This window comes from Corapipo altera, unplaced genomic scaffold, assembly GCF_003945725.1.
Source record: "Corapipo altera isolate COAL_440 unplaced genomic scaffold, ASM394572v1 49, whole genome shotgun sequence".
In the NCBI taxonomy this organism is placed as follows: Eukaryota; Metazoa; Chordata; class Aves; order Passeriformes; family Pipridae; genus Corapipo; species Corapipo altera.
In genome coordinates this window covers 7,127,751-7,150,550 of record NW_020884879.1, presented here as the reverse complement: position 1 = coordinate 7,150,550, position 22,800 = coordinate 7,127,751, and the positions used below count along the sequence as shown (strand labels likewise).

General features: G+C 39.5%; 1 pseudogene; it reads right to left on the bottom strand.

Annotated features, from left to right (window-relative positions):
* The window catches only part of LOC113945068, a 78,100-nt pseudogene that overhangs the window by 2,978 nt on the left and 52,322 nt on the right, over positions 1-22,800 (bottom strand).

The window sequence follows — 22,800 nt, the reverse complement described above, 5'->3', positions numbered from 1 at the left end:
TTGCTAGTCTTGCCTTAGTAACACATGATTTTCTTCCACCACGCTTAATGTTTACTACTCCTAAAAGTCCTTTGGTCATGTATCAAAGAGAAGAATGCTACATGCTTTTCAAGTTTGAAAGCTTTTATAAACACTCATCATTCAGAGAGGTGCTAGCCCGTAGTGAATTAAATATTATAACAATTCTGCTATCCGTAGAGAAGTTGAGAAAGAGAAGATTGGAACAGCCTATTTGAGCAAGGTAATTCTTTGCCAGCAGTCTTGCACAACTTCCAGCCTCTGAGTGGCATTACTTTATGAGAGCTGTCCCTGAAAGGTCTCTGGTCATCCTTAAATTTAAATTGTAAATTTAAATTGATCACTTCTTTATCTCAACCACATATATTACATAATTTCTTCATTCATGGAGTACTCATCCTAAATTATCCAAACATGCATGCTTATTAGACAAGAAAAGAACTGAAAGAAAACAGAGCACCTTCTCATTGGAGAGAGGATGAGAGGAGGAGAAGGACTGTCACCTTCTAAGATGTGCTTATTCTCCAGCAGCATGCACAGTTCTAACCAAAGGTTAGAGAAGATGACCATGTTCATTATAATGGGTGAATTTTAAAAAGAAAGTCCACAATGCTTTAGCATCAGAGATATGATGGCACCACAAGTACTGTGTGTGGTTTGGGGCTCCTGATATTAGAAGGACATCAAACTATTAGAGTGTGTCCAGGGGAGTGCAACCAATGTAGTAAAAGGACAAGATGTAGTGGCTGAGGCCACTTGGTTAGTTCAGCTTGGAAAAGAGACGGCTGAGGGGTGACCCCATCACAGTTTACAACTTCCCCAAGATATGTAGCAGAGAGGGAGGTGCTGATCTCTGATGATGATCAGCGATAGGACATGAGGAAAAGGAATGAAGCTGCATCAGAAGTTCAGGTTGGACATTAGGAAAAGGTTCTTCACTGAGAAGATGGTTGGCCACTGGAACAGGCTTCCAAGGGAAGTCATGACGGCTCTTAGCCATATGGTTTAGTTTTAGGTAGTCCTGTGAGGTACAGGGAGTTGGACTTGATAATCCTTGTGGGTCCCTTACAACTTGACATATTCTCTGATTCTAAAGTATTAGTGGGATGACCACATATTTGACTTCCCTAAACTTCTATCAGCAATAGCAGCCTCACACAGGTGTTTTCTGATTTAGGTTTGGCTAAATAGATCAAAAGGCGTCACCTATCCTACATATTCTTCCTGACCTTGATCAACCTGCTTGGCAGGACCAGCTCATACACTCTCTAGTTTGCACCCAATGAGACAATACCAGTAGTAAGCAAACACAATTATCTAGATAAAGGTAGATAGACTGTTGTTCCTTCACTCATCCTTCTTCAGCAAAATCTACATTAAAACAAGACTGAAAAAAATTAATGTATTTTAAATTATCAGTGAAACCTTCTCTCACAATACTGCACTCTACAGTTCACTAAGACATTTAACGTTATTGCTGACTGTCATGTGAAAATTGATATCTTTATCAATTATTATATAATTTCAAACATTTCTTTAAAGTTCCAGCCTTCTGCATTGCACATATAAAGACCTGACAAACAATATACTTTAAATTATCATTTATATCTTAGTGTTTCCTTGCTACATTCACACACATACCCACACACTCCATCCTTATGATCCACTTCCAGACTCTCAACTTATATTTTGATAACAAACACCTTGGGGATCACCACAAATCTTTTTGGTTTGTAACATACTTAACATCATGTTAGCCCTATTCTGTTATTACAACTAGGACCTACTACAGTAGTACAGAGCTGTGCAATACACTGAGGAATGATGTGCCTGAGGAACCCAGAGGAGAGCAGATACATAATCTTTTTAGGGTATCAGAAAAATAAACTGACATAAAAAGTGGATTTTGTGACTTGAACAGCAAGTATAACCTGTGAATTTTTCAAAAAAATATTTCTGTATCCAAAAATATTGATTTGTTCAAACCAAAACTTGTTATAGGAATTTACTAGTTTTAACATAAATGTCTCCTAGGAAAGGTTAGTCTGCTTCAGGGTGCTATTAGCACTCCACAGCAGAGGACTTCCACTAAGGTCTTTTCCTACTTTAATGATTCTATGATTCTAAGACAACATGTCTGCCTGACCCAAAAGATCAAGGACAGGATACAGAAGAGCTAGGTTCAAGTCCCTTATTATGAAATGCCATTGAGCTCTCACACATGAAGAGGTAACATTAAACTATTTTCCAATTACATTACTGCATTATTAGCTTAAACTGCAGTTTCACGTTTTGTGTCTGTTATATAGTCCACCTTTTCCCCAGCTTAAAAACAAGATATTCTGTGAGAATCTTCCTCTGCATTTTAGAACAGATCTGGAACACACATATCTGAAGGAAACTATCCTATCACTTCTACCTCCTGTGATTTAGCATTGTAGACAGTCCCCTTTCTCCTGAAATAGTCTGCTGTTGCACTATGTAGTCTCAAAATCTGCATTTTGTCAATGCAAACTTGGTTTTGGTCTATCATCTAAGGTTTTCATTGGGATTTTTATAAATAAGTATGCCTGTGGCTGGGATATAAGTATCATCATTTTACAAGTGAAGACCTGAGTGTGAGTATAACTTGTGGAATAAACTAAAAGGAATAGTTATAGGCATGCTACAACAGGCAACATCTATTCCCTTCAGGATATATTTGGAAGAGGAAAGGGAAGAAAGCACAATATACTCATAATATATTCACTACAGCAGAGGATATAGAGAAGAAATTAATCCAGTCATGCCTTATGAATTATCTTTTGTGCATTACACACTTTGTTCTGCAGGACTCTCTAAAGGTTCACACTTTATGGTCTTTCACAAAAAGGTCTGTAATCATTCTAAGTGAGATATAAATACACAGATGTAAATTCTGCCCCCAGATCACCATGCACAGCTCCAAGAAGTCTATTTCAAGAATGATCACTGGGCCAGGAATACTCTCAAGACTTTAATCCTAACATGAATATATAGACGGCAAGTGTGAAAGTTATGATCCACCCTGACCCTCAGATAGACTCTATTCTCAAGTCCAAAACACTGTTCAGGTCTGTCTGTAGTCCAGACTTCACCATTTTCCACTTGAATATGATATTGGAATTATGAAAACAGCAACATTCACCATGAGCTGAAAGAGCTCATCACCAGTGGTTTGTTGGCTGGTTTTGGCAGCTTGCAATTTGCTTGGCACTGCTCTTAACTTAACCCAGCAGGGAGTCACTTAACAGGACTTGGGGAAGTGTGAGAGAAATTTGGCTAGTCAAAGCACACGCAAACACAATGAAGGAAATCATTGGAACATTTCTGATAAGAATCCAAGCCTATTAAAAACTGCCATATTCAGGAGAAAAATGAACATACATTATTTCACTTGGACTTCCAGAAGTCGTGCTTCAGAGGTATAACAACATCATTCTTTGATGTTACATACTACATCCTTCCTATCACATCATCAAGCCTTAGAAAGCAGACCAAACATGTTTCTTGCACTATTTTGTGAGGTTTAACAGGAAGTGCTAGGATTCAGACTTGGACTCTGCAATTGTTCGTTTACTCTTTATTTATTTAAGAAGGAAGAAAACTCTTAAGTAGGGAATCTCATTTCAAAGATACCCTGGCAAGGCATTGCAGTAGTTTCATATGCTCTATCTGTTATATAGCATGTATCACGAAGATACACCTAATTAAGATAACACATTATTATCCCAATATCCACATGTCAGTTTTGGCATGGAAGTCAGGAATGAAAAGTATCTGACAGTTGATTGTGTCACTCTTCTTGTCAAGATGGCCAGTTATCTGGGGAAACTATAAATTCTAAATATTGGGTGAGTGACATAAAAGGAACTGCAACTCCAAAGTAGCTGCAAATGAACAGAAGGAAGATTAAAAGGTGGTGTGACTGGCAAAAGCGTTCAGGGTGGGACTGTCCTAAATTGAATGGACAAAATAACTACACAATAGGACAAGGGATAGAGGGAGGATTAAAGAACCTGAAGCATCATTTTTAGCTTACTTTAGAAAGCTGTAGGCTTATTTCTCCTGTATTAATCCACCAAAGGCACTCACACTGTCTTTATTTTTGAGCTGATTACGTCTGATATTTTGGCCAATATCCAACTCAGTCATTTCCCTGGCCTCAAATAGTATCATGCCTTTTTTTAACTTGTAAAAAAGAGTATTCTGCATATGGTGAGCTAGAGAGTAGATAAGGACTAGATCATCACATATCAGGAACTGTTTTAAATCAACCAAGTCTTCATCTTACACAATAAAATGTCAGGGTTACAGGGTTGTTTCAGGTTAGGCAGCCTAAATCATTACTGTTTACGTAATATTTTGTTCCTCAGATGAAGAGGGAGCATTACATGAATTTTTGGCCTTTTACCTAGAAGATGATATAAAGGTCATTATCAAGTACTAGACTGAGGTTTTCCAGAGCAAAGATCAAACCCTGTCCATGCCACAGTCTTTCAAAGGATGCTGAATAAACATTTAATCTCTGTACCTCAGTTTTCAAATCTACAAAACAGGGATTTCTTTCGCCTCACAGCTATGTTTTGAGGCTACTATTCATTACTTAAGTTGCCAGCTGTCTGGTTTTATGGGCAACATCATTAATGTAAGTGAGCAGACAGTAAGTCCGCAGCCTTTACATGAAAATGCAAAGGCAGTTGTTAATAAATTGCAAATGCAAACTTAGTTTTCAAATCTACAGAAAGGCTAGACTTTAGAAAAGAATGAAGACTTAAAATCAGATTTGCATTTCCCTACAATCTGGCTTGCAACTAGGCAGACTTTCAATTTCAGAGGAGCCTACCGCACATTTAAGCGACAGGACAAGTATGTGATCAGTCTTTCCATTCACACACCAGCTTTCCCCATGACTATATTTGATTTCGACATTTAACAACACTCTGCACTTGCCTAAAAGCCACCCACATGCTGCAGCATGGCTGCATACGTTTTTAATTTGGCTTTTTGTGTTAGCACACAGCCTCTGCAACACTCCAGTTTTCCCTCCAAAGGGCTCCATCATGAAGTCCTACAGCACCTGCACAATTATTTGTAAGGCCTAACAGGTCTACTAATTTTAAAAGTATCACATAATGTTGTTTTTTGGAATAAACTTTTTGCACTTCAGATATGAAATAAAACCACTGCCACAGACTCTATAAACCTTCCTCCATCTGTGTTATTCATGAACTGCAGTGCCCCAGGATCCTGACAATACATGGGAGGATCATAACGTCAAGGGCTTTTGTTGAAAGTGCTGGATTCCATTTATTTTAATAGGCGAGATTACTATATAGTGTATCATTGAAATTAACTAGATCAGCTTTTCAAAAGCAGGAGTCCAGACAGTAAAAGCAAACAATGTGCTGACAGACTCTACCCTCTAATATGAAAATCAAGTAATCACAAAGGCACTTCAATATTGTCATCAGATATTGCCGTCAGCTCCCTAGTTTGCACACCTAAAAACAGTTTCCAAGTCCCCAGCGTGCTTCCCCTCCCCTTTTATCTCCTTTGCTGGCTGAGTTCAGATGAAGCCATCAAACCACTGCCAAAGGTATTTCTAGCTTTGCTCAGACCTGGTTGAATCACCATTGCCCAGAACTTACAACAAAGGCACGGGGAGGAGGAAGGGGCAAAGCTGACCATGATCCTCTAGTAAGAAACAAAAGCTCATTTTTATCTCCATTTATTGCATGAACTTTGGAGACTTCTGTGTTTGATTGAGTAACTTTGCATTCCTGTGATCTAAACTTAGCAATCTCTCTATGACAGTGCCAGAAGGAAAAGGCTCTCCAAAAATCTTTCAAATCCGTATCAGTTATTTTGAGAGTGCCAACAGCGAGGCTGTCACAATATTAAGGTAGATATCACTAAGCTCAGTAATTAATTTATGAATTAAATGTTTCAGGTCTCCATTCATCTTTAGCTTTCTTTTCCCTAAGCTGTTGCACTGCATCACTACTGAAGGCAAGTACCTCTCCTCTTGCTAAGGAAAATAAAAGTATTACCTTATTAAAGCAGTGTGTGAGAACTCTCCGCACACATGTGCACACACACGCCTTGAGAGTAGTGTTTCATTAGTCCCAACTGGGAGTGCAGATTAAAGAAAAATGCCAGAAACCATACCTACAGTGTGACATATCTATGATATGTTGCAATGCTTGATATGTGCTGTGGGAAAGGAGATCTATATGCTATGCTCAGTTTCACTGAAGTGCTTGGCAGAAAGCACTCTTCACTGGACTGACCAGAGGCGAGTCATACCTAATAAACTGCCATAAAATACACATACACACACCACTTTGAATCATTGATTTTGCTGCTAAAGGATGTTACAGTGTATTACAGCTTTAAGTTTTCAACTTTGTCATATTTTCTAAACTCTGATCTCTTCAATTTACTTTCAGTTATGTGACATTCCCCCTTAGCAGAGTGAAAGCATGCATTAGCTAAACAATGTGGTTTGGATTTAGCGTTCCCATGCATCATTGTGAAAATGTTTGTCTCAGCAATAGTGTCATTATTGTTACTGGGAACAGCTGCTCTAACATGTCTTCTGAAAGCAGAGTATCTCCCTTCCCATACCAATTTACAAGCAGGGAAATTAAAGCAGGACCATCAAGTAGAAGGTTCATGAGCACACTCTGTTCTGTACCTGGCTTCCTCCTACCACAAAGGAAACAGAAAGTGCAGCAGCGCAGCAAGAACAGCAGCAAAATAAATATTGCAAACAGAAATGTAGTTTGGCTCCCTCCTCTGGCAGTTCTTCTGGATCCAGACCAGAGACTAACCTGAGGCAGAAATCCTCGTCTCTCAGGTGCAGCTCTCTGGCAGTTCAGCTCCATTAGACATGACATCCTTGGAGCAAGAGTTGGATCAGGGAGTTAGCTGCTGATCAAGCGGATGTTTAATATCTCCCTTGAGTTTCTGAAGTGGAAAGATGTAACCCTCAGCGTTCTTGCCAGTGCTCCCAGCCTAACTGAAGTCAGTTTCCACATCCAGCTCTACGTGAGCAATGGGGTCCCGCTGGGGTAGCTGGGAGCATCCCAGCAGCAATGCTGTGCTCTGCAGGCCTGTGCAGCTTGGCTCAGGCCAGCTGGACATTTTTAATGAAAACTGACAAAACACATTTGTGTGATTACACAGAGGAGCAGTCTTTAACTTACCTTTCAGAATAAGATCTTCAGAAGTAATTAGGTTTTATTTTAAGATGGATAAAATCTGTTTTCCAGGGTATTAAACCTTTTGAAATGTCTTTGGATGGGAAGCCATGTTTTCAGTCAGTAGGCGTTTTTGCAAGTCCAACCTTTAGGAACATTTTAGCTACATGAAGACCACAGCTTTTGGATATATTCTGTTTCTTGAAAGGATCTTATATTCCCATCTATGTTCTGAAAATGCAAATTAAGCACTATGAACACTTCATTTGTATCAAACGTACTTAATTTGAGTAAGGCAATTACATAGTCAATACAGTCTCACATAGCATATCAATAATCTGCAATCATAGAATCACAGAATGGCACAGACATCTTCCATAGATCAAATTGCTCAAAGCCTCCTCCAGCCTGACCTTGAACACTTCCAGGGATGGGGCATCCACAGCTTTTTTGGACAACCTGTTCCAACCCTAATAAAACAGTTCAAACAAACATGGTAAACTACAAGGATTTTTGACAACTTTACCTACAATATTTTTATTGAAATTTCTTTTTGGCCCCAAAGTAACAATTTTGATCAACCACAAATGCTGAAGTTTCAGTAAACTTGATGGGTGGGAAGAGATGGGGTTTCCTAGGTGACAAAATACTCACAAAAATGCAGGCACAATGCCAAAAATGTCACATCCCATACACAACTAGCATAAAACCAAGTTTTACCCATTTCTGCTTAGACAGTTATAATGTCTACAGTCTGCTTAACATCAGAGATATTGCGGTTTCTGCATAATTACTTTATCCCAATCAAATTAAATCAAGAAAAAAAAAATTCCTTCAGCTAAAAGATAGACAAACAGAATGCAGAGTAATGGCTAACAGCTGTGTAGGTAAGAGTGCAGAGGCAAACACAGGGAATCCAGCACTCAGCCTTACAACAGGAGAACTACGTAGGGTACAGATCTGAGAACTCCAGGTGTGAACAAAATGGCTTATTTCTTATGGTGAAATTCCCAAACAGGCTACTCAGTTGTATTTGTCAACCTAGTAGTTTCTCCAGGAAAATTGTCTCACAGCTGTGGTCAAGGCAGAAATTAAGGTTGCTGTGCAGCACTCCAGCTTCTGACTCTCTGCACCATTTCTCCTCAAAGGACATGGAGGGGACAGATCCTAGTCTAACAAGACATCAACATCCACCTGCTTTTCTTCAATGAATACCAGGAGGATTTAAGCACAATACAGAAAAGCTGCTCCTTAATTTTCCTTGACAAAACAGAAGTAAAGGTAGAAAAAGTGACCAACACCAGTAGAGTCTCTGGGAAGGACGTGGTATTCATCAGTCACAAATATGCAGGAAACCTACATAAAATAAGGAACAAAGAGCATCTCAGAAAAAAAGCACTTACGTAGAGAGCATGTTGTCATCCATTACACACACATGTGGAGGGAAGGGGTCATGGATGGGAGGATGCACATCATGGCAGCAAAGGCATTGCTGCTGACCATGGAGTACCATTGCCCTCCACGTTATATCTCAAACATGTCCACAGCCAGGGAAAAGAAATTCATTACCTACAGACTCTCTCCTCAAATCCTCCATGTCTTCTGGTTTTATTGTGGTTTACATTATAAAGTAACCTCTGGCAAAGAAGTTGGAGCAGCAAAACACAAGTGATGATATGTCTAATCTCTTCATCATGTCAAAGAACCACTTCATTGCCCCACAATGGCCCTGCACCAATACATTTTAACATATGTGGAAATGAAAATAAAAATAGTTCTTTTTTCGATTTTGGTCTCACAGAAATTAGGCAGAAGCATAACTCTATCTTTTCCCTCTGGAGGAGGATCTGGAGCTGCAGACTAGGGCAGTCAAGACAGAAGAGAGCCAAGGGACCTCCCAACAACTCCTCAATACACATTTACAGCCTCATGCAGCTTCTCTGGCAGAAAAATCCTGGGAAGGAAGGCAGTGGTCCTATCCTCAGGTCACTCTGAAGAATGAATTCCACCTAGCCAGGAGGGCATGCCATTTAGGGCATGACATTTATAGCTCTCAGTGGGCTCCAGGCTAACACATTCATAAAAGCCCAGCTCCCTTCCTGCAGTCACTGGGGGGCAACAGGGGAGGCATTTCAGCTGCAGTGAAAAAGAATAGCCTGTTTTATTCTGATGTGCAAGTATCATCACTACTGTGGGAGAAATGAAGGGGGTCAGCCAGTCCCTCAAACCTCTGCGCTGCACACAGTAAGTCTATCATCCCCACCAGCCACACGTTCCTCATACTGAGCTCTGTGAGGGTTTCCCAGACATGCACAGAGCTCTGCCTATGGCAAAGTGTCAAATGTATTACTCTAAGGAGATCTTTGTTTTGGAAACTTGCTTCTCAACTACGGTTTGCTTCCTCTTTAACAGTTTTAAAGCCAAGGAGTTTTCTTTAGTAGTTGCTTTTGTTTTTAGTTTCTACTGCTTGCTCAGCTGAGGAAGGTAACAGCTTCAGATTTAGGTCACCCATAGAAAAACATGTCTGGTGATCTCATCTTGATCCCCAGTGGGTAGCCATCCAGATCACAAAGAGCAGGAGAAAAATTTGGCCCCACTAAGCAGATCTGGAAGATTGGGGCAGGGGGGCAGGTGTTTGTGTTTTCTTTAATAAAGCTGGAATATCTGGGTGTTTGCTACAGGCTAACACTAAGGTGCATTTGTAGGCTCGTGCAAGTTCCAGCCAACATTGCTTGGCCACAGTCCTTGCTTTTGTAAGAACTGACATTGACCTTTTCTCTTCAAAGGGTCAGAATCATTCATTCGTATGTGTTACAAAACATAACAGCACTTTGTCCTTGTACAGCAACTCTCATCGCTACAGTTTCCAAGTGTGGGCAGGTACTGAATAACATTTACATTTGGACCAAATTTAGTGTTTCATCCATGCTTATTTCATGACAAAAAAATGGCACAGAAAAACATAAATGAGAAACAGTATCAAAAAATTATGAGCTGCTGCTGCCTTCATGCAAGCTTGGCAGATTGTTTGCTTCTTTCCCTTCATTAGCTAGTTGCCCCATTCTTTCTAACCTAATAACAATATTTTTCCATTAGAAGAAAAAAAAGGGGAAAAAAAAGGAAAAAAACCCAACAAAACAAAACAAACAAACAAACAGAAACACCAAAAAAACCACACAAAAAACAAACCAAACCAAAACCAAAAAAAGAAAAACCAACAAAAAAACCCCAAACCAACCAAACAAACAAAAAAACCACACACACACACACTTGAGAATCAATAATTATGTCCAAGGCAACTCTCAAGAAAAAAATCATGGCAATAATTTTTTGCATCTTCCCCAAGCTACCTTTTTTAAATACGCCAGTCAAGCCACATATCCTTCACTTTAACATTACTGATGTACAAGATGGAAAAATAACTTATCGTTGTTCTGCCTGCAGTCATGTCACCTCCATATGGGATTTCATTGGATCCCATAGGGTAAGAGGTTGAACAGCACCCTTCTCCTTTAAGGACTTCACAGCATTTGTCATCTTGGTCTTAAGAGTTACATGCTGTATGATCTGCAATTTTATGAGTAAGACAGAAAACCCAAACCCTAACTGCTTATGGTTATGAATACATTAATTCCATGACACATTACATTTCTGGACGTTTGTTTCACAAGATGGCTGCAGAACATTCCCTTCCTAGTGTTGGTGAGAACAGCAGAACAGCAAAGTCACTTATGGGCCCTGCTGGGGAGAAGGCACTCAGAACTCATCATGCAAGTACTCAAGCCACTGAGCACACAGTGGGGCAAGAAGAGGTGTTGTCAGAGCACCCAGAGCACAATGCTTGCTCCCAGACAACTATTCTGTATGGGTTTCACTGGAGTGAGCAACCGACCAGCCAAAAAAGCCATTTGCTGCTTCTTTATAAACCATTTAAAATATTATCTTGGTTTTATTCAAAGCAATCTAACAACAACTCATTTATGCTGAAAGTGTTAGGGAAACAAACTCCTTCCTTCATCTCTTTTCAAAGGCTTTAACAGAATATATCATAAAAGAGCTCTGAGGATTAAGCAAACCACAAGCCTGCCAGAATTGTCAGGGAGCATCAACTTTTCTCTAAAAGCACCTCTCTTTTGGATGTCCTAGTGATCAGCCTTCTGTTCCCCCTTTTTGCTTCCTTCCACAACACTTTGCTCTGTATTACAAAGCACAACAGCGTTTTACATGAGCTCAGCACACTCATCAGTAGCCTGGGACACTCACTGCAAGGGGATTCTGTGAATTAATAAGGAAATTATGAGACTGTAAATGGAACTTTAAAGAAACTTTGGCTGTATCAGTTGTTAGTGTGCTTTCTAATTTTATTGCCATGGACAGCTGTGAACTAAAAAAGCACACTAGTTTATGTTCTATAATATCTTCAGATTGGTACGCACTGCAGACTATCACTCAGAAATTTGGGGTTGAGTGCCTTAGCACATTTTGTATTAATTATGTTTATGATAGAATTACCGTGTAAGGGAATAAGTATACAACACTGCACTTATTGATGTCATTACCCCTGCAGGCCACTGCAACCCAAAAAATTCCCACTGTACAGTTCTCATTTGTCTTCCTAAAAGGTTTATACAAACTGCTTCACTTGTCACTGAAGCAAGTGCACAATTTTTATTAAATATTCACTCTGATTCACTATCTTCCCATCTCCATGGTCCAAAAGAGCAGCTCACCACATTGTTAATAGGTAAGTTAGTGTGAACCAGCTGCCAGTAGTTCATGCTTGGAAATTTTTTATAAAGCAGGCAAGCAGACAAGCCCAACCAAATTTGCACTGATGATGCACAGATAGCTTTTTATGCTATCCAGATCAATAGAAGAAAATACTTTTATCCTTGTTTGCTCACAGGTAGGTCCCAAATGACATGTAGTTAAGACATTAAAACAGAAGTGGATAAAAAACAAATTGTGTACAAGAAAAGGTGTAAAGTACCAGCCATTCAATATAAAAGACACTATGAAAATTATGGAAAATTATTATATTACAAAACAAAACCAGCCATGTGTTTTTATTACATGTGGCCAGTTTTATTGTTGTTGGCAGCATAATTCATTGGGCTTTTGCTTTGTGAACTGCAATGCAGTAGGAGTTGCATATGCATCTTCTCCTTTCCTCCAGGATGCTCAAGGTGGAAACGGAGTCACTACCTCTCCCACTCATGACCCTCCACTCAAAAGAACAGTCTTAATATACCTTCCTGAAAGGATGAATTCACTCTTGTAGTCATATGAAATACAGTACCATAAATACTTCATTTATCAGGAGATTTTATATGCCTTTTGAGAGTGCCCCATATGGCAAGAATTCCTTTAGTCTAATTCTTGTTTACCCTAGCATGTTACTTCCAGTGACTTTGTTGCTTATCTTGTCTGTGATATGATTTATGTTAACTCATTTCCTGTAAAAGCATACACTAATAAAATGAAAAAAATGTGAAGAAAGAGCAGGCCAGCTTTGAATTGGCATGGGAAATTGTCATAAGTAACTGCATTCAAATCCTTTTAAATTACTGTTTCAGTGAACCTTTAAGGTTCTAAAGGGCGTTTTTCCCTTTTTGTACAGTTCCCACAAGATCATTTCATTGGTGCTGTTTCAATAAACCCCTGATGCACTAGGCAACCTTATACTAGAAAGGACCTTGGTCCTTTCTTTAAAGGACACCTGCTGTTCATGCTAAAGAAGGTAGGAACAAGTTTCATATACCTGCCAAATAATCTTCACAAATAGATGCTTAAAGAAAAAAACTCTGCCAGAAACATCATATGACATCAATTTGATAACGTTTTTGCCTTTTAATAGTACCTTGGAACACCTCTGCGTGTTCTGGCTTGGGACTGCAAACCTCTGGGGATCCGCCATGGCTTGTACTTGCATGAAATCAAGCCAAGGAGGCAATGTTCTCCTTCAAGTGAAGGACTCTGACACCAGTCTCCATGACATCCCTGGCAGAGAACAACTCCAGGTTCAACCTGAAAGACACAAAGCAGACAGCCAGAAGATTATTTAGTAAACAGGAAATGAGGCGTACCATACCATGTTTGATGAGTTTATAATGTGTTAGTAAATTACTTCAAGATGGAAATCAATCTGCTTTATTTGCAAATGTAAAAAAAAAAATGTAATTACCCAATAAAACTGCTTATCAAGCATTGCCTTGCTTTGTGTGAGATATGTGATAAACTCTTATCCTGTGTATGACTTGGTCATCCTAGACAGGATATCATAAGACTCATTTATCAATTTACATGACTTTTCACATTAAAAAAAGATCTTTAATCTGAGCTGAAATCCTCTGGAATTCTGCATGATATCAAATAGTTTAAAGTTAAGTACTTTGGAGAAATTCAGGTTTATGCATATCATTGCAATAGGGGTTTTTTTTGCAGCATTAGCAGCTAGAAAGACAGCCTTTTCAAAGATAGTTCACAAATCACATACGGATTTTTCCAGTATTTTCTAACACTTTTCAGGTTCTAGGCAAAGTTTCAGGAAAAGTATACGTATAAAACTGAAAAACATGTACCCACTATTTCTGACACTGGGTGAAATGAAAAATAAAGATACTTTCTGCAAAATTCAAGAATAATTTTATGGAAATCTAGTAGGTCAGAATCTTACAATTGAATCAATGGACTGCTGTAGTTACAAGCTTGTTTTATAGTTTCTATTTTCAAAAAAACCCCAAACATTAATTATTCTGACTATGACCTGGACACACCATAAGCCAGAGTCTCCTGGTCAGACACAGGCTTACACAAACCACAGAGACAACTGGAGCATACATTTGCCCACATCCTGTTTTACCAATGTACCTTTCATCTCTGTGGTAAAAGTAACTCTTTCCATATGTTGTTAATTTTTGTCCTCCCTCCTGACATACAAAAGATTGGTTTTTCAAGCGAGTTACTCTGCTGGTTTTGTGATGTGACCACCTGACTAAGCGTTAACTGAGCTGAGAAGACAATGCACTTCATACATGGCACCTACACAGCTGTGAGACAAGTTTCTTCTTCTAAACTGGGATGGATTTAAATGAATCCCTAAAAAGAATAGTCATATGTGCACCAAAACACGTCATACCCATCCCCAGTTATATGAAACAGACTGCAGGCAATGAAAATTTGGAACACCATCTTATTACAGATCCACGTTTCAGGGGACCAGAGCACCAATTTATAGAAAAATTAGCCTCTCTGAACCACTCTTTCCTTCTGAGTTGAAATGAGCAGTAATTTATCTTGCAAATCAAAGTGGCTGAGTGCAGAATTTAGTATCAGCTAGTGAAAACAAAACCTAAAAATCCCAGAGAGATGGATTTTTTCATTCTTAATCTCACTGAGTGCTACCACTTAATGAAGTACTAGCAATGGAACTCAGAGGGAACCACAGATCCTGCTCAGGACAAGTTGCTGTCAGAACTGTGCTGTTTGTTGCGTAAAACACTCCACCAGAGGAATTTTATTCTTCCTAAATGAGTAGATTCCTTTTCATCTCTGCCTCTTTTCCATCTTCATACACCAGATAAAAATCTGTATTTGCCTGCTTTAAGCTTTGTCTAGAAATACTACACACTGTACTACTATGAAAAATACTGTACCTAGCACAGTGGACCCAATGTGAAATTCATTTCACATGAATAATGATAATAGCTACTTCCTGAATTACATGAAATATGTGCAGACACCAAATGATTTTTGAATAAGGGCAATGTGAATACTGTTACATTCCAACAGATCCTTGAGTATATATCTTGAGTATATATAGCAGTACATAGGTTTTCAGTTTTTACAACTTCACAGTTTTGCTCTGTTGCATAGAAAGCAAATGTTCTACGTTATTGCAGAAGCCTATGAAATATCCTTATGTTGTGTCAAATCAGCCATTTGTAAAAATGCAAGGCATAGCTCATTATATGCTTCTGTGATCTTGGCTTTGTCTGGGATAATTGTGTGCATTGTCTACATCCACTATATACCTTACATTATTATCAGTGACCTTCCTCACATGTAAGAACACACTAAAGGCTGCCCTGATTCACTGTGTATCATCAGTGACATTTCTTTCAATGAGTCTTTTGTCTGTTGCTGTAAAGAATAACCTTGCTTTTGGGGGGTGGAGGAAACAGGCAAAAAAGTTGTTTTATGAAAGACTGTTACAAGGCCAAGGCATCTTTAAATAGAATTGGCTAAAGAAAGCCTTTATCAACATATTGCTTCTCAGGAAAACACCAAGCCAAACTGGAGTTGTATCTATGAGATCATAAGAATCAAGGATTGTTCAAGTCAGAAGGGATCTCAGCAGTTGTCTGGACCAGCCTCCTACCATGAGCTCAAACCACATGCTTGAGCATATCTCGAGTCAAGTCTTAAAAACCTCCAACAATCAAGGCTGTGCAACCCCTCTGGACAGCCTGTGCCACTATCCCACTCTCCTCATGGTGAAAAGGTATTTCCTCATATTCAGTATGAATTCCCTTGTTTCAGCCTGTGCCAGTTGTTTCTTTTCCACCATGCACAGTTGTGAAGACCATGGCTCCACCTTCTCAATGATCTCCAGTAGTTATGGGGGCAGGGAGGAAGGGGCACACTGTTAGGTGCCTCCAAAGTCATCTCATCTCCAGGACAAACAAGTCCTAGTTGTGCAGCCTCAAGCATGAGTGGTGATCATTCCAGTTTGTCAACATCTGCAATTCTGTTGAAAGTACATCCCATTGTGTCCTCCTGTCATTTATGGATATGTTAAACAGGCTAGTTCTAGGGATAGACCCTGCAGTGTCTCCTTTTTAAGCCTCCACCCTCCAAGGCCAACCACCCAAAGAGTTATTTTACCATCTTGTTGTTCAGCCTCTAAACTGTACCATCCTATTTTAGATACAAGAACAAGATGAAAGATAGTGTCAAAAGCCTTGCTAGAATCAAGGAAAATAGCATCCACTGCTCCCTCCTTAACCACAAACCCATGTATTTCTGCATAGAAGGCAATCAGGTCAGCCAGGCACAGTTTACCTCTGGTAAATCCATGCTAATATAACCACTTTTTCCTTCATGTGCCCAGAAATCTGTTCCAAGAGGACTCCATGATTTTCCCAGTAACTGAAGTGAGGCTGATTGACCTGCAGCTCTATAAACTGAACTTTTGGTTTATCTTGAACATAGCTAAAATACTTGTAATTCTGACATCATGCGGGCATCATCCCCAAATCTTCACAGCCTTTCAAAGATGAAAGACAGCAGCCTTGCCAGCTCTCTCAGCATTCTGAGACACAGCCTATCTGGTCTCATAGACTTCTATGGCTCAAGTTTTCACAAGTAATCCCTCACTCAGTCTTTGGCTATTGCTGGTAGTTCTCCTTGAATCTTTACACTAACTTTGGAGACCTAGGAGTCCTTGTTTGTAGACAGTGAAGCAAACAAAGCATTTAATGTCTTACCTATGGCTGCTGTCACCAAATCTTGTGTCCTCCTCCACCTGCCTTCAGACCCCTAAACCTATTCTGCAGTTGCAGACCTGAGAGTGGAGTAGGAGAAATTGTTTTCTTACTGCCAGGACTCACAGGTCCCCAGCCTTCCCCATCACAGTCCCCTAGCATCCCTCCTCCTGTGTAGCTGGGGGCTCAAGCTATTGTTAAAGGCATGTTTAACATAACTTTGTCAGGATCAGCCTTCCCAGAAGCATCCAAGATCCAAAGATGGCACAGGAAACCTGCAGAAGAGCCAGAAGGAGAGTACAAATGGTGAACAGGAGCCTGTAAACCATCCCAGGCACCTACATGTGCACTAGCCCACCAGCAGCCCTGCCAGCTGCCCAAGCAGTGCTCACAGCTCTCCAGGTTGTAGTGCTGCCCTTGGGGCAATTAGACAGCAAATGTACACCATGCCCAGGCACCAGCCCCTGCAGGCACATCCCCAACACTGGTGGGTCCTCCACTCCTGCATGACCATGAGCCTCCCCAAATGCCTCACAAAGACACTTTGTTCAGCTGGTGACTGCGACTGCTGCTGAATACTTGCGTTTATGCAACAAAGTCCTTGTTTTCAAAATGCAATTGCAAGCAAGGACATTCATTTACCATCTTGAAAATGCCTTTTAGTATGGAATAACACAGGTTGCTTACATTTGGATTTTATCAAGTAGATCTTTCTTACACTAATAGATTTACCTCAAGGAGAGACACAGAGCTGTAGCCACATTACAGAAATAGATCTAGCATAAATTTTTCTTTTATAGGGCATGTGAGAACATTTTCTCCCAAAACATAATTCATTATAGTAGCATAATATGTTAAAATATTAAGGCTGTTTCACCAAAGTTATGATATCCAAGTTTCAGATTCCTTTCAAGACCACATCCATGAGACTAGATATAACATGGAACAAAGACAATCTGCCTTATGATCTAAATAAGACAGTCATTTGGTAAAAAGCCAATATCCCTGAATGGTAATCTGTCTCGAAATGATTCATGGAAATGTAGTTCAGGCCCTGTTGCTATTAAATCCAGTGGAAGCTTTCCCACTGAAATAAATTGTTAAGGATCTAACCATAACAGATCTAATCATAACGTGGAGGTTTTCATAGACAACACAGTACAAGAGAGCTTTTCTTCAAATAGTTTTACTCTATATTTTATGTAAGTTTCAAATGATTGAAAGGACTTAAGGGTGGGTGGGAGAGAAGCATAGTCCTAATTCAAACATGCATTAAGGACCAAGGTGCATGAAAACACAGGCAATGTTGCTTGCTTGGATTTATTCACAGATTTGCCCTCTCCTGGTTTAGGTTGTTACTCCCATCTTTCCCTGTGTGCACTGAGAATGTTTACCCATTGACTCACCACAGGCCATCTTGCTTGGGACAGCCCTAGGTTTTATTTGGGCTTCTTGTAAACCACTGTTTTACTACCCTGACTGACCACTGCATCTTGTATAAATAGTTCTCAGAAGGAGTTTTGGGGGTTGCTTAATGCTTGTGGTGTGTTTTTGTCTGAGTATAGTCAGGACTGAACAACTGGGAGGACAGGCTGGTTCGTTCACTGAGGGGAACATTAGAAGATTGGAGGTCATTAAAATTACTTACCTGTGTTATAAACATTGGCAAGTATTAGAGCTATTCAGTTCTAGTCTCTACTATTTATTCATTTACTGAGAATAAGGCATTCTTTTTTTTTCTGTACATTTCATTGAGCCAGAAAAATTGAACATATTTATTTTATAATATCCATTGTATTCCCAAACGAGCTGCACTGCTATGAAGAAATGTAGATGTTACTACATTATAAATACAGTTGATTTATATTAGCTTTTTTACTCTCTATCATCGTTAAAGTTACCTCATTGTGACTAAACTCACAACATTGCAGGAAAGTGCTTACATTTAAATACAAATTCTTTTTTTTTGGTCTTAGAAAGTCAAAAAAGATTTCTGCATACTTGTCACGGGCCCACCAATTTTCTTTTCAACAAGACATTTGGTAAAATAAAACATGAAAAAGCTTATCCAAAAGTTACATGCCAATATTGATCCCACTATAGAACAGTACATATGTACTGCAGAAATGTTAATCATGTGCAGATGACAGAATTCAGTACTTTTGCAAGTGAATTTTGAAGGGAAAAAAGTGTGTCTTTTAGTATATTCATAGAATACCACTGAGATAAATAAAGGGAAACAGAAAGGTCTAGAAGACCTCCTTACACTGGAAAAGGATACCACTTAAATTAAATTAATTTTAAAATTGATTTGTTCCACTCAGTACTAACTCCTGAAATAGACACATTTAAACTGATTTAAAGTTAAATTAAACCTATAAAATCACTGTGAATTTGATGTAAGTGCATACATGCTAATGGTGTGCTTTTGTTCAATTAGCTCTATTGAAAATCACTCTTCAGCGGAACTTTGCGTGGCAGACCAGGCCTATGACTCCTTGCTGTCTCTATATTAGTTGAACACTAAACTGAGTAAGAAACCCTTATGGTTAAATCAGGAGCCGAAATTTTGCAGGGCTCAGACTCCCTTCAGTATATCTACAAATATTTACATTGACTGTAAGACAACAAGCTTCCCAGCATTCCCTGGTCCTGGCTCCCTCAATATCCTTAAATGAGAGGACATTTAGCTATTCAGTCTAAAGGCCTTTTGATAGTACAGAACTTACTGGGTTGGGTTAGTTGAATGTTAGCTCTGTTGCTTATTTCCCAGAGAGGATTTGAAAGTTATATATGTTTAGCAACTACTGTACACAAAAGAAAAATGGATTTCCATGAGGTCTCAATAATCTGCTGGGAAACTGTCTCTAATGCTTGAAAAATTGGAGAACAAAAAAGAAACAAAGAAAACAGATAAGAAAGCCTTTGTGTTTTGGAAAAGAGATGGATTGGGGCAAGAAGGGCCAGGAGAAACAGGGAACATGTGGAATGTTTGGTGGGTTTCTGCCAAGAGTTCACTTCTCTGTTCCTTCACCTTTCTGTTCCTTCATTCTTATCAAGTTTTTCCCACCAGCATCATCAGTATAAAATACTATTAAGTTAGAAAAACAGCAGCTTCTACCCAGTTTATATAGATGCAGTTGTTTATTCAAGGGCATTTAGCTACAAATAAATTAACTAGGTTGTGCATAAGACCTTGGGGTAAATAGGTAAAGAAAGGATTGTGGAAGTGGATCTATATGCTTGAATTATACAAACAGTAACATAAACACCACGGCCTCAACTCATCACATGCAAAACCTGCTCTCAGCCCTTACACATATATCAACAGCACTTCAAGTCCAACACGAGGTGCTGCACCATGGCCTTGAAGATTGGTATCTGGAGGACATGACCTCTAAAAGACTACATATGGTGGAAACATGAGAGATCCAAAATGGCTTCTCACCTCAGTCGTGGGGATTCTGAACCTTCATCTGGGATCTTTAGCATCCTCTCCCTTTAGCATCCAGGGGGCCAGGAGCAAACACCCTCCTGCCGAGGCTGCTCAGTTGAATGGTCAGGAGAGGAGGATCCCTGCAAGCAATGCCTAGCCAGCTCTAGAGAGAACATATATGAATGTGTATAAAGGTACACAGAGAGAAAGAGCCAACAACAGATTACCTCTCTTGATATCTAACAGGCTAACCCTGGAACATACTACTAATTATTACTGTATTAAGAATGGCAATGATTCAGCTATCCTTGTATTTTCCAAATTATTATCTAAGCCTGTACTAATCTTTTGCAAAAACAAGCATGTTACATCTGCCCTGGCATTGTAACCAACCAGAGGCAAAGAAGTAATTTCTCAAAATTACACCAGCACAAGCTATCTAAATTCAAGGAAACATTTCAAACAAACTTCAACAGGACTGGAGAAAAGTGAGAAAAGGAAGTAAATTGAGCACTAAAATAAATGTCTTGTGATCTTGCTTATAACCAAACAGGAAAATGCATCTTCTTTGGATAGAGCATTGCAGAGCAATTTCCAAGGTAAATTCACAAACTCTTGTCATTTGAATGCAATGACATAATTAATCCAAACTGGAAAAAAAAAAGAGAGGAAAACTCCTATGAGACAGCTTTTATAAAAGCTTCATTCAGGGCTCCACCCTTATGTACTGTACCAGCCACCTTAGCTTTTCCACTCTCTCTCTGGTCCAAGAAAGCATTGACTAGTATATTAAAAATGTTTGGGAAGGGACAGTGACAGCAGTATACGTTTTAATAATCAGGCACAGATTATCAGATGACCTTTAAGTCAAAATGGGGTACAGAAATTTAGGTCTAATAGATTGCAAACCAAGTAAACTAAAGTAATGCAGATGGAAAAAAATATGAAAAATATTTCAGATTTCTCAGTCCCTCCAAGAATCAGGCACTTTCTAGTGGAAACATGTAGTTGGGTTATTAAAACATGACATTAGTTACTTGGAGATAGAGATTATAACCTGTTCCCAGTCCAGTAAATAGAAGCTTTTGACACTTTTAACCAGGATTTCAAGCAAAAGCACTTCTCCTTCCAGCTGTACAATCAACTTCATCTGGAAAGGCATTTAATCCCTCAAACTTCAGCATTCCCCTTTCTATAACAAATCTATCCCTCTTCTTACAGGCCCAGGAATATCTTCTCACAGGCACATTTGGAACCATAATTAATTTTTCATAAAAATAATGTAAGCTACAAATTTCTACGAACGTTCATAATTTAAAAAAAAAAAATCTTTAACTAACCCCCTTGCTTTCTACATACCATTCATGTGCACCTGACAGTGTATTTATAGTGAAATGCAGTCAATACATACACTCACAGCTGGGAATGAATTTTGGGCGTGTGTGACTTGCTCTTTCTTGCTCCTTTCTTCTTTCTCCCCAGCACCAGGACTCAGCTTCCTCTGGCTTTTTCTGTCTAATGTCACTTTCATCTCCCATTCACCTACTGTCACAACTCCACATATTGGGTGGCACCAGCTAATAAAACTATGCTTGTTGCTTTATGGCTTTTTTGATAACTACTCCACTCTATGCCTTTTTTTTTTTTTTTTGTCTTACTTCCACTGTGGCTCTGCATACACAGTGTACTGAAGAAAAAATCTCCCTTGTGATTGTGTGAAATAACATTTAACAGCTTCACAAAACTGATACTATTTCTAAAAAGGGATTTTCATTTCTCAAACATGCTGAAATTCATTGAAGTATTTGGTGCCATCTGTTTCTTCCTTTAAATAAATGTTTCCATCATGGCAACCACTATGACAAGATACCAATATTTATGAGGATGTAGCAACACTCACAGGAACAGAAAAAGTGACATATATGTGAACAGCAAAGAGAATCCACTTCAGCTTAAGGTGAACTTGGAAGGAATACCTAGTGCCAGAATGAGGATGATATCCTTACATGTAACTCAGGAACACTGAGGTATAACTATTACATCAATGGATGTCTGTATTCCCACATCCAGTAAAGACCCTCAGGGGATTTCAGCCTGCTTAGAGTCAGACCCACCATTTCTTGAATGAGTTCAAACAGTTGTTCAATGACATCTTCATGAGATCAGCCGCACAGCTGGCTTTCTGGTGAGGTTGGCTGGCTTTAAGTGGAAACTGTCAGTATCTGCCAAATGGTGGCCAGACACCAGAACAGACTTTCTAATTAGTGGAATACCCCATCTGATGGCTGGATGTGATTTGTCTGTGTATGTATGTGCATGCTCCACCTGTGTGCTACCACATCTGAGGGCTGCGGTGATACCCATACAGGCAGCTTGTCGTCCCAGGTGAACGAGAAGGGAGTCAGTCAGTCTCCTTCTCACTGGGCCAGCAGAAGCCATTTCAAGTTTCTCACAGCTGAAAATCACTGTGTGCAGGTTTTACGTAAGGGCCTGCTGGAGCCAGAGCAGCTCGTTTGCTGCCCACCAGTGAGCTGTGAAACACAGGTTATTAGTTCCAGATGCTGCTTCAGCGCCTTTCCTGCTGCGGAAAGTGTGCAGAAGTCACTTCTTTTGGTTTCACGGGACACCCCAGAAATGG